Source organism: Oncorhynchus mykiss, chromosome 6 (genome assembly GCF_013265735.2).
Source record: "Oncorhynchus mykiss isolate Arlee chromosome 6, USDA_OmykA_1.1, whole genome shotgun sequence".
In the NCBI taxonomy this organism is placed as follows: Eukaryota; Metazoa; Chordata; class Actinopteri; order Salmoniformes; family Salmonidae; genus Oncorhynchus; species Oncorhynchus mykiss.
Window position 1 is genome coordinate 7,551,023 of NC_048570.1, and position 12,133 is coordinate 7,563,155.

At 43.0% G+C, this 12,133-nt stretch overlaps 1 protein-coding gene across 4 annotated transcripts in view; it reads left to right on the forward strand.

Annotated features, from left to right (window-relative positions):
- Nucleotides 1–12,133, forward strand: part of LOC110525208 (phospholipid-transporting ATPase ID) — a 65,512-nt gene that overhangs the window by 16,483 nt on the left and 36,896 nt on the right. The window lies entirely within an intron of this gene.

A 12,133-nucleotide genomic window follows, 5' to 3' on the forward strand; every position in this document is an offset into this window, starting at 1 on the left:
TCTGTATGTGGGCCTTACCCACCCTCCTTACCTCTGTATGTGGGCCTTACCCACCCTCCTACCCTCTGTATGTGGGCCTTACCCCCCTCCTTACCTCTGTATGTGGGCCTTATCCTTACCTCTGTATGTGGGCCTTATCCACCCTCCTTACCTCTGTATGTGGGCCTTATCCACCCTCCTTACCTCTGTATGTGGGCCTTACCCACCCTCCTTACCTCTGTATGTGGGCCTTATCCACCCTCCTTATCTCTGTATGTGGGCCTTACCCACCCTCCTTACCTCTGTATGTGGGCCTTATCCACCCTCCTTACCTCTGTATGTGGGCCTTATCCACCCTCCTTATCTCTGTATGTGGGCCTTATCCACCCTCCTTATCTCTGTATGTGGGCCTTATCCACCCTCCTTATCTCTGTATGTGGGCCTTATCCACCCTCCTTACCTCTGTATGTGGGCCTTATCCACCCTCCTTACCTCTGTATGTGGGCCTTACCCACCCTCCTTACCTCTGTATGTGGGCCTTATCCACCCTCCTTACCTCTGTATGTGGGCCTTACCCACCCTCCTTACCTCTGTATGTGGGCCTTATCCTTACCTCTGTATGTGGGCCTTATCCACCCTCCTTACCTCTGTATGTGGGCCTTATCCTTACCTCTGTATGTGGGCCTTATCCTTACCTCTGTATGTGGGCCTTACCCACCCTCCTTACCTCTGTATGTGGGCCTTATCCTTACCTCTGTATGTGGGCCTTATCTACCCTCCTTACCTCTGTATGTGGGCCTTATCCTTACCTCTGTATGTGGGCCTTATCCACCCTCATTACCTCTGTATGTGGGCCTTATCCTTACCTCTGTATGTGGGCCTTATCCACCCTCATTACCTCTGTATGTGGGCCTTATCCACCCTCCTTACCTCTGTATGTGGGCCTTACCCACCCTCCTTACCTCTGTATGTGGGCCTTATCCACCCTCATTACCTCTGTATGTGGGCCTTACCCACCCTCCTTACCTCTGTATGTGGGCCTTATCCTTACCTCTGTATGTGGGCCTTATCCACCCTCCTTACCTCTGTATGTGGGCCTTATCCTTACCTCTGTATGTGGGCCTTATCCACCCTCCTTACCTCTGTATGTGGGCCTTATCCACCCTCATTACCTCTGTATGTGGGCCTTATCCACCCTCATTACCTCTGTATGTGGGCCTTACCCCCCTCCTTACCTCTGTATGTGGGCCTTATCCACCCTCCTTACCTCTGTATGTGGGCCTTATCCACCCTCCTTACCTCTGTATGTGGGCCTTATCCACCCTCCTTACCTCTGTATGTGGGCCTTATCCTTACCTCTGTATGTGGGCCTTATCCTTACCTCTGTATGTGGGCCTTATCCTTACCTCTGTATGTGGGCCTTACCCACCCTCCTTACCTCTGTATGTGGGCCTTATCCACCCTCCTTACCTCTGTATGTGGGCCTTACCCCCCTCCTTACCTCTGTATGTGGGCCTTATCCACTCTCCTTACCTCTGTATGTGGGCCTTACCCACCCTCCTTACCTCTGTATGTGGGCCTTATCCTTACCTCTGTATGTGGGCCTTACCCACCCTCATTACCTCTGTATGTGGGCCTTATCCACCCTCCTTACCTCTGTATGTGGGCCTTATCCACCCTCCTTACCTCTGTATGTGGGCCTTATCCTTACCTCTGTATGTGGGCCTTACCCACCCTCATTACCTCTGTATGTGGGCCTTATCCACCCTCCTTACCTCTGTATGTGGGCCTTACCCACCCTCCTTACCTCTGTATGTGGGCCTTACCCACCCTCCTTACCTCTGTATGTGGGCCTTACCCACCCTCATTACCTCTGTATGTGGGCCTTATCCACCCTCCTTACCTCTGTATGTGGGCCTTACCCACCCTCCTTACCTCTGTATGTGGGCCTTACCCACCCTCCTTACCTCTGTATGTGGGCCTTACCCACCCTCCTTACCTCTGTATGTAACACTTCTAGAAATCACCTAGCACTTCTAGAACATCACCTAACACTTCTAGAACATCACCTAGCACTACTAGAACATCACCTATCACTTCTAGAACATCACCTAACACTTCTAGAACATCAACTAACACTACTAGAACATCACCTAATACTACTAGAACATCGCCTAGCACTTCTAGAACATTACCTAGCACTTCTAGAACATCACCTAATACTTCTATATCACCTAGCACTTCTAGAACATCACCTAACACTTCTAGAACATCAACTAACACTTGTACATCACCTAACACTTCTTGAACATCACCTAACACTTCTAGAACATCACCTAGCACTTCTAGAACATCGCCTAGCACTTCTAGAACATTACCTAGCACTTCTAGAACATCACCTAATACTTCTATATCACCTAGCACTTCTATAACATCACCTAGCACTTCTAGAACATCACCTAACACTTATAGAACATCACCTAGCACTTCTAGAACATCACCTAACACTTCTAGAACATCACCTAGCACTTCTAGAACATCACCTAATACTACTAGAACATCACCTAGCACTTCTAGAACATCACCTAATACTACGAGAACATCACCTAACACTTCTAGAACATCACCTAACACTTCTAGAACATCACCTAACACTTCTAGAACATCACCTAACACTACTAGAACATCACCTAGCACTTCTAGAACATCACCTATCACTTCTAGAACATCACCTAACACTTCTATATCATCTAGCACTTCTATAACATCACCCAACACGTCTAGACCATCACCTAGCACTTCTAGAACATCACCTAACACTGCAAGAACCGCACCTAACAATTATTCTACAATAACTAGTGTTGTCCCTGAATCATGAGATGAATCCCAGACATGTGTTCACCTGGCTGTTTCTCCAGGGTTAGTAAATGGAGTGGTGGTCAGGCAGTAATAGCAGAGGAGTGTATTGTGTTGTGTAGCAGAGGAGTGTATTGTGTTGTGGTAGTAGAGGAGTGTATTGTGTTGTGGAAGTAAAAGTAGAGGAGTGTATTGTGTTGTGGAAGTAAAAGTAGAGGAGTGTATTGTGTTGTGGTAGTAGAGGAGTGTATTGTGTTGTGGAAGTAAAAGTAGAGGAGTGTATTGTGTTGTGGTATTAGAGGAGTGTATTGTGTTGTGGTAGCAGAGGAGTGTATTGTGTTGTGGTAGTAGAGGAGTGTATTGTGTTGTAGTAGCAGAGGAGTGTATTGTGTTGTGTAGCAGAGGAGTGTATTGTGTTGTGGTAGTAGAGGAGTGTATTGTGTTGTGGTAGCAGAGGAGTGTATTGTGTTGTGGTAGCAGAGGAGTGTATTGTGTTGTAGTAGCAGAGGAGTGTATTGTGTTGTGGTAGCAGAGGAGTGTATTGTGTTGTGGTAATAGAGGAGTGTATTGTGTTGTGGTAGCAGAGGAGTGTATTGTGTTGTGGTAGCAGAGGAGTGTATTGTGTTGTGGAAGTAGAAGTAGAGGAGTGTATTGTGTTGTGGGAGTAGAGGAGTGTATTGTGTTGGTGTTGTGGTAGTAGAGGAGTGTATTGTGTCGTGGGAGTAGAGGAGTATATTGTGTTGGTATTGTGGTAGTAGAGGAGTGTATTGTGTTGTGGTAGTAGTGGAGTGTATTGTGTTGGTGTTGTGGTAGTAGAGGAGTATATTGTGTTGGTGTTGTGGTAGTAGAGGACTGTATTGTGTTGTGGTAGCAGAGGAGTGTATTGTGGTAGCAGAGGAGTGTATTGTGTTGTGGTAGTAGAGGACTGTATTGTGTTGTGGTAGCAGAGGAGTGTATTGTGGTAGCAGAGGAGTGTATTGTGTTGTGGTAGTAGAGGACTGTATTGTGTTGTGGGAGTAGAGGAGTGTATTTTGTTGTGTGAGCAGAGGAGTGTATTGTGTTGGTGTACTTGGCTGGTGAGAGACAGTAGAGGTTCAGACTATTGTTAGTTAGGCTGTCACTGCACTCCACACTCCTCTCTCTCTCTCTCTCTCTCTCTCTCTCCCTCTCTCTCTCTCTCTCTCGCTCTCTCTCTCGCTCTCTCTCTCTCTCTCTCTCTCTCTCACTGAAATCCTGCCTCTGGCTCTTATCTATATTTCCATGGTTACTGTTGCCGTGTTGGTGGCAGTAATGTCATCATGTCATTGGTTGGGACTAGGACTTGTTTGTGTTTTTCTGTAGCTACATCCTTCTCTAGCTACTGTACCTCCTCTCCTTGAACTCATACACCTCTATTTCATGTTTATTTTCTACATTCCTCCTTGCTCTGTTGCTCTCTCACTCCCTCTCTCTCTCCCTCGCTTTTATGTGGGTGTCTGTACTGTTAATTGTCTATACTTTTTATGTTTTTGTTAGTTGTTTTTTTATCTAAAAAAGATAAGAGCAATGCAACTTCAAAGTACAGTAGGTTTCTAAGGATAAAATAAATACATATATATATATATATATATATATATATATATATATATATATAATCAAGTAAGTTAAAGCTTAATCAGTGTATATTGGTTCCAATTTTTGAGGGTGCAGTTAAAAAAGGTAGAACATCCGATGAATAGTAAAGTTACCTGTGCTGGTCTCATGGAATACTATCAATGACACAGGTAATGGCCAACATAAAGGAAACATAAATTGTCTTAATAGGATCCGCCCATTTTTTTTTTCAATTTTCGCCTAAAATGACATACCCAAATCTAACTGCCTGTAGCTCAGGCCCTAAAATGACATACCCAAATCTAACTGCCTGTAGCTCAGGCCCTAAAATGACATACCCAAATCTAACTGCCTGTAGCTCAGGCCCTAAAATGACATACCCAAATCTAACTGCCTGTAGCTCAGGACCCAAATCTAACTGCCTGTCGCTCAGGACCCAAATCTAACTGCCTGTAGCTCAGGACCCAAATCTAACTGCCTGTAGCTCAGGACCCAAATCTAACTGCCTGTAGCTCAGGACCCAAATCTAACTTCCTGTAGCTCAGGACCTGAAGCAAGGATATGCATATTCTTGATACCATTTGAAAGGAAGCACTTTGAAGTTTGTGGAAATGTGAAATGAATGTAGGAGAACACATTAGATCTGGTGAAAGATAATACAAAGAAAAAAACATGTGTTTTTTGTAGTTTTTTTTGTACCACAATCTTTGAAATGCAAGAGAAAGGCCATAATGTATTATTCCAGCCCCGGTGCAATTTAGATGTTGGCCACCAGATGGTCGCAGTGTATGTGCAAAGTTTTAGACTGATCCAATGAACCATTGTATTTCTGTTCAAAATGTTGTATCAAGACTGCTCAGATGTGCCTAATTTGTTTTATTCATAACTTTTCAAGTTCATAATTGTGCAACTCTCCTCCAAACAATAGCATGGTGTTCTTGCACTGTAATAGCTACTGTAAACTGGACAGTGCAGTTAGATTAAAAATTATTTAAGCTTTCTACCAATATCAGATATGTCTATGTCCTGGGAAATGTTCTTGTTACTTAGAACCGCATGCTAATCGCATTAGCCTACGTTAGCTCAACCGATCACAGGTAGCATAACCATAACCACATGTAGCACATGGATTTCTATTAGTGTTCGCATCAAAAGTCCCAATGCAAAGTCACACCTCTTTTCTATTTTCGAGTTGTTACATAAAAGCGATTAGAATCCCCAAGATTCTAATCGGGGGGGTGTGATGTAATATGGAGGAGCCAGCAAGCCAGCCTAGTTCCTATGATGTAAACAGAAATAACTTCAAATGTATAACTTCAAATTAAACCAAATTGTTTACACTCATGACTACTGGTTTCAATGTAATTTTCATCTAACTTACAAGCATATACTTTATGAATTTTTGTGTTGCAAATCAGCTTGCAAGGTTGCTAACCAACTAGCCTGCTAACATTAGCCGTACTAGCCTGCTAACATTAGCCCTACTAGCCTGCTAACATTAGCCCTACTAGTTGCTAACATTAGCCCTACTAGCCTGCTAACGTTAGCCCTACCAGCATGCTATCGTTACGTTAGCACTGCATGAGTCAGCCAGTTGCTATCAACACCTAGTTTACAGCTACATTAAAGTAAACCAAAGTTTTGGAAAAACTTACCGGCATCTAACAAGTTATCAGATAACAATACTGGTATATGCAGTTATCTTATGCAGCAAGCCAGCCAGCTAAAGTTAATAATTTTAGCCTGCTAGCTAGCCTAACCAGCTAACTAGCCTAGCTAGCCAACCACCAAGGTTGACATTGCAAGTAGTAAGCCAGAGAACAATTAGTCTAGCACAGTTAGGAACTCAGAGAACGCACCAAAAACAATCCGGAAGATATACAGTAGGGAGAACGGAGACTTACCGATTGACGGCTGAATTAGCTGCAAAAGAAGAGCCAAGGAAAGGCCTTCAGAGGGACAGGCCATTTCACCGGCAGATGGACAGTCAGCTAATCCAGAAGCAATATAGTGAGTTAAATCTACATTGAATTGACCTGGTTTATAACTATTACTGCTGACATTCACGATGTACTGGTAGGTCGGTAGGAAACAGAGGTTGCAGGCTTCACCTTCACGCTCTGCACAGCACCTGAATTCAGTCGAAGTCTCATTCTGAATCCTGCCTTCCATGTGGAAGTCCTCAGGGGTGAAATTAACACCACATAGAGTAGTGGTTTCCTTACTCCAATCCGTTCGCTTCAAGCAGACAAACCAATCCCACTTCAAAGCTAGCTTCTTGTTTTTGGGCCACAAAGGATTTGTTACCATGTCCTTGTGGATATTACTGCTCTATACGGATATTACTGCACTACACTATGTGGGTATTACTGCACTATGTGGGTATTACTGCACTATGTGGATATTACTGCACTATGTGGGTATTACTGCACTATGTGGATATTACTGCACTATGTGGGTATTACTGCACTATGTGGATATTACTGCACTATGTGGGTATTACTGCACTATGTGGATATTACTGCACTATGTGGGTATTACTGCACTCTGTGGGTATTACTACACTATGTGGGCATTACTGCACTATGTGGGTATTACTGCACTATGTGGATATTACTGCACTATGTGGATATTACTGCACTATGTGGGTATTACTACACTATGTGGGCATTACTGCACTATGTGGGTATTACTGCACTATGTGGATATTACTGCACTATGTGGGTATTACTGCACTATGTGGATATTATTGTACTATGTGGGTATTACTGCACTATGTGGGTATTACTGCACTATGTGGATATTACTGCACTATGTGGGTATTACTGCACTACAGTATGTGGATTTTACTGCACTATGTGTGTATTTCTGCACTTTGTGGGTATTACTGCACTAAACTATGTGGGTATTACTGCACTATGTGGGTATTACTGCACTACACTATGTGGGTATTACTGCACTATGTGGGTATTACTGCACTACGTGGGCATTACTGCACTATGTGGATATTACTGCTCTTTGTGGATATTACTGCTCTATGTGGGTATTACTGCACTATGTGGGTATTACTGCACTTTGTGGGTATTACTGCACTACACTATGTGGGTATTACTGCACTATGTGGGTATTACTGCACTACACTATGTGGGTATTACTGCTCTATGTGGATATTACTGCACTATGTGGGTATTACTGCACTACACTATGTGGGTATTACTGCTCTATGTGGATATTACTGCACTATGTGGGCATTACTGCACTATGTGGATATTACTGCTCTTTGTGGATATTACTGCTCTATGTGGGTATTACTGCACTATGTGGGTATTACTGTACTATGTGGGTATTACTGCTCTATGTGGGTATCACTGCACTATAGTGTGTGGGTATTACTGCACTATGTGGGTATTACTGCACTACATGGGTATTACTGCTCTATGTGGGTATCACTGCACTATGTGGGTATTACTGCACTATGTGGATATTACTGCACTACACTATGTGGGTATTACTGCACTATGTGGGTATTACTGCACTACACTATGTGGGTATTACTGCTCTATGTGGATATTACTGCACTATGTGGGTATTACTGCACTACACTATGTGGGTATTACTGCTCTATGTGGATATTACTGCTCTATGTGGATATTACTGCTCTTTGTGGATATTACTGCTCTATGTGGGTATTACTGCACTATGTGGATATTACTGCTCTTTGTGGATATTACTGCACTATGTGGATATTACTGCTCTTTGTGGATATTACTGCTCTATGTGGGTATTACTGCACTATGTGGGTATTACTGTACTATGTGGGTATTACTGCTCTATGTGGGTATCACTGCACTACAGTGTGTGGGTATTACTGCACTATGTGGGTATTACTGCACTACATGGGTATCACTGCACTATGTGGGTATCACTGCACTATGTGGGTATTACTGCACTATGTGGATATTACTGCTCTTTGTGGATATTACTGCACTATGTGGGCATTACTGCACTATGTGGGTATTACTGCACTATGTGGATATTACTGCACTATGTGGGTATTACTGCACTATGTGGATATTACTGCACTATGTGGGTATTACTGCACTATGTGGATATTACTGCACTATGTGGGTATTACTGCACTTTGTGGATATTACTGCACTATGTGGGTATTACTGCACTCTGTGGGTATTACTACACTATGTGGGCATTACTGCACTATGTGGGTATTACTGCACTATGTGGATATTACTGCACTATGTGGATATTACTGCACTATGTGGGTATTACTACACTATGTGGGCATTACTGCACTATGTGGGTATTACTGCACTATGTGGATATTACTGCACAATGTGGGTATTACTGCACTATGTGGATATTACTGTACTATGTGGGTATTACTGCACTATGTGGGTATTACTGCACTATGTGGATATTACTGCACTATGTGGGTATTACTGCACTACAGTATGTGGGTATTACTGCACTATGTGGGTATTACTGCACTCTGTGGATATTACTGCACTATGTGGATATTACTGTACTATGTGGGTATTACTGCACTATGTGGGTATTACTGCACTATGTGGATATTACTGCACTATGTGGGTATTACTGCACTACAGTATGTGGGTATTACTGCACTATGTGGGTATTACTGCACTCTGTGGATATTACTGCACTATATGGGTATTACTGCACTTTGTGGGTATTACTGCACTCTGTGGATATTACTGCACTATATGGGTATTACTGCACTTTGTGGGTATTACTGCACTATGTGGGTATTACTGCACTATGTGGATATTACTGCACTATGTGGGTATTACTGCACTATGTGGATATTACTGCACTATGTGGGTATTACTGCACTTTGTGGATATTACTGCACTATGTGGGTATTACTGCACTCTGTGGGTATTACTACACTATGTGGGCATTACTGCACTATGTGGGTATTACTGCACTATGTGGATATTACTGCACTATGTGGATATTACTGCACTATGTGGGTATTACTACACTATGTGGGCATTACTGCACTATGTGGGTATTACTGCACTATGTGGATATTACTGCACTATGTGGGTATTACTGCACTATGTGGATATTACTGTACTATGTGGGTATTACTGCACTATGTGGGTATTACTGCACTATGTGGATATTACTGCACTATGTGGGTATTACTGCACTACAGTATGTGGGTATTACTGCACTATGTGGGTATTACTGCACTCTGTGGATATTACTGCACTATGTGGATATTACTGTACTATGTGGGTATTACTGCACTATGTGGGTATTACTGCACTATGTGGATATTACTGCACTATGTGGGTATTACTGCACTACAGTATGTGGGTATTACTGCACTATGTGGGTATTACTGCACTCTGTGGATATTACTGCACTATATGGGTATTACTGCACTTTGTGGGTATTACTGCACTCTGTGGATATTACTGCACTATATGGGTATTACTGCACTTTGTGGGTATTACTGCACTATGTGGGTATTACTGCACTTTGTGGGTATTACTGCACTTTGTGGGTATTACTGCACTTTGTGGGTATTACTGCACTTTGTGGGTATTACTGCACTATGTGGGTATTACTGCACTTTGTGGGTATTACTGCACTATGTGGGTATTACTGCACTTTGTGGGTATTACTACACTATGTGGGTATTACTGCACTATGTGGGCATTACTGCACTATGTGGGTATTACTGCACTATGTGGATATTACTGCACTATGTGGATATTACTGCACTATGTGGGTATTACTACACTATGTGGGCATTACTGCACTATGTGGGTATTACTGCACTATGTGGATATTACTGCACTATGTGGGTATTACTGCACTATGTGGATATTACTGTACTATGTGGGTATTACTGCACTATGTGGGTATTACTGCACTATGTGGATATTACTGCACTATGTGGGTATTACTGCACTACAGTATGTGGGTATTACTGCACTATGTGGGTATTACTGCACTCTGTGGATATTACTGCACTATGTGGATATTACTGTACTATGTGGGTATTACTGCACTATGTGGGTATTACTGCACTATGTGGATATTACTGCACTATGTGGGTATTACTGCACTACAGTATGTGGGTATTACTGCACTATGTGGGTATTACTGCACTCTGTGGATATTACTGCACTATATGGGTATTACTGCACTTTGTGGGTATTACTGCACTCTGTGGATATTACTGCACTATATGGGTATTACTGCACTTTGTGGGTATTACTGCACTATGTGGGTATTACTGCACTTTGTGGGTATTACTGCACTTTGTGGGTATTACTGCACTTTGTGGGTATTACTGCACTATGTGGGTATTACTGCACTTTGTGGGTATTACTGCACTATGTGGGTATTACTGCACTTTGTGGGTATTACTACACTATGTGGGTATTACTGCACTATGTGGGCATTACTGCACTATGTGGGTATTACTGCACTATGTGGATATTACTGCACTATGTGGATATTACTGCACTATGTGGGTATTACTACACTATGTGGGCATTACTGCACTATGTGGGTATTACTGCACTATGTGGATATTACTGCACTATGTGGGTATTACTGCACTATGTGGATATTACTGTACTATGTGGGTATTACTGCACTATGTGGGTATTACTGCACTATGTGGATATTACTGCACTATGTGGGTATTACTGCACTACAGTATGTGGGTATTACTGCACTATGTGGGTATTACTGCACTCTGTGGATATTACTGCACTATGTGGATATTACTGTACTATGTGGGTATTACTGCACTATGTGGGTATTACTGCACTATGTGGATATTACTGCACTATGTGGGTATTACTGCACTACAGTATGTGGGTATTACTGCACTATGTGGGTATTACTGCACTCTGTGGATATTACTGCACTATATGGGTATTACTGCACTTTGTGGGTATTACTGCACTCTGTGGATATTACTGCACTATATGGGTATTACTGCACTTTGTGGGTATTACTGCACTATGTGGATATTACTGCACTATATGGGTATTACTGCACTTTGTGGGTATTACTGCACTATGTGGGTATTACTGCACTTTGTGGGTATTACTGCACTTTGTGGGTATTACTGCACTATGTGGGTATTACTGCACTTTGTGGGTATTACTGCACTTTGTGGGTATTACTGCACTTTGTGGGTATTACTGCACTATGTGGGTATTACTGCACTTTGTGGGTATTACTGCACTTTGTGGGTATTACTGCACTTTGTGGGTATTACTGCACTATGCGGGGACAATGAGCCTCGGGATCTCGTCACGGTATCTCATTCAAACTGCATTCAAACTGCCATCGATAAAATGTGTTTGTTGTCAGTAGCGTATGTCTGCCTATAACACAACCCCACCGACATCTCTGTTCACAACGTTGACAAATCAGCAAACTGCTCGCCCACACGACGCCATACCCGCTGTCTGCCATCTGCCCGGTACAGTTGAAACTGGGATTCATCTGTGAAGAGCACACTTCTCCAGCTTGCCAGGAGCCATCAAAGGTCAAAGTCGGTAAGACGCCGAACTGCAGTCAGGTCAAGACCCTGGTGAGGACGTTGAGATTAGATCCATGCTCATCGTCCACACCAGGGTCTTGACCTGACTGCAGTCTGGCGTCGTGACCGACTTCAGTGGGCAAATGC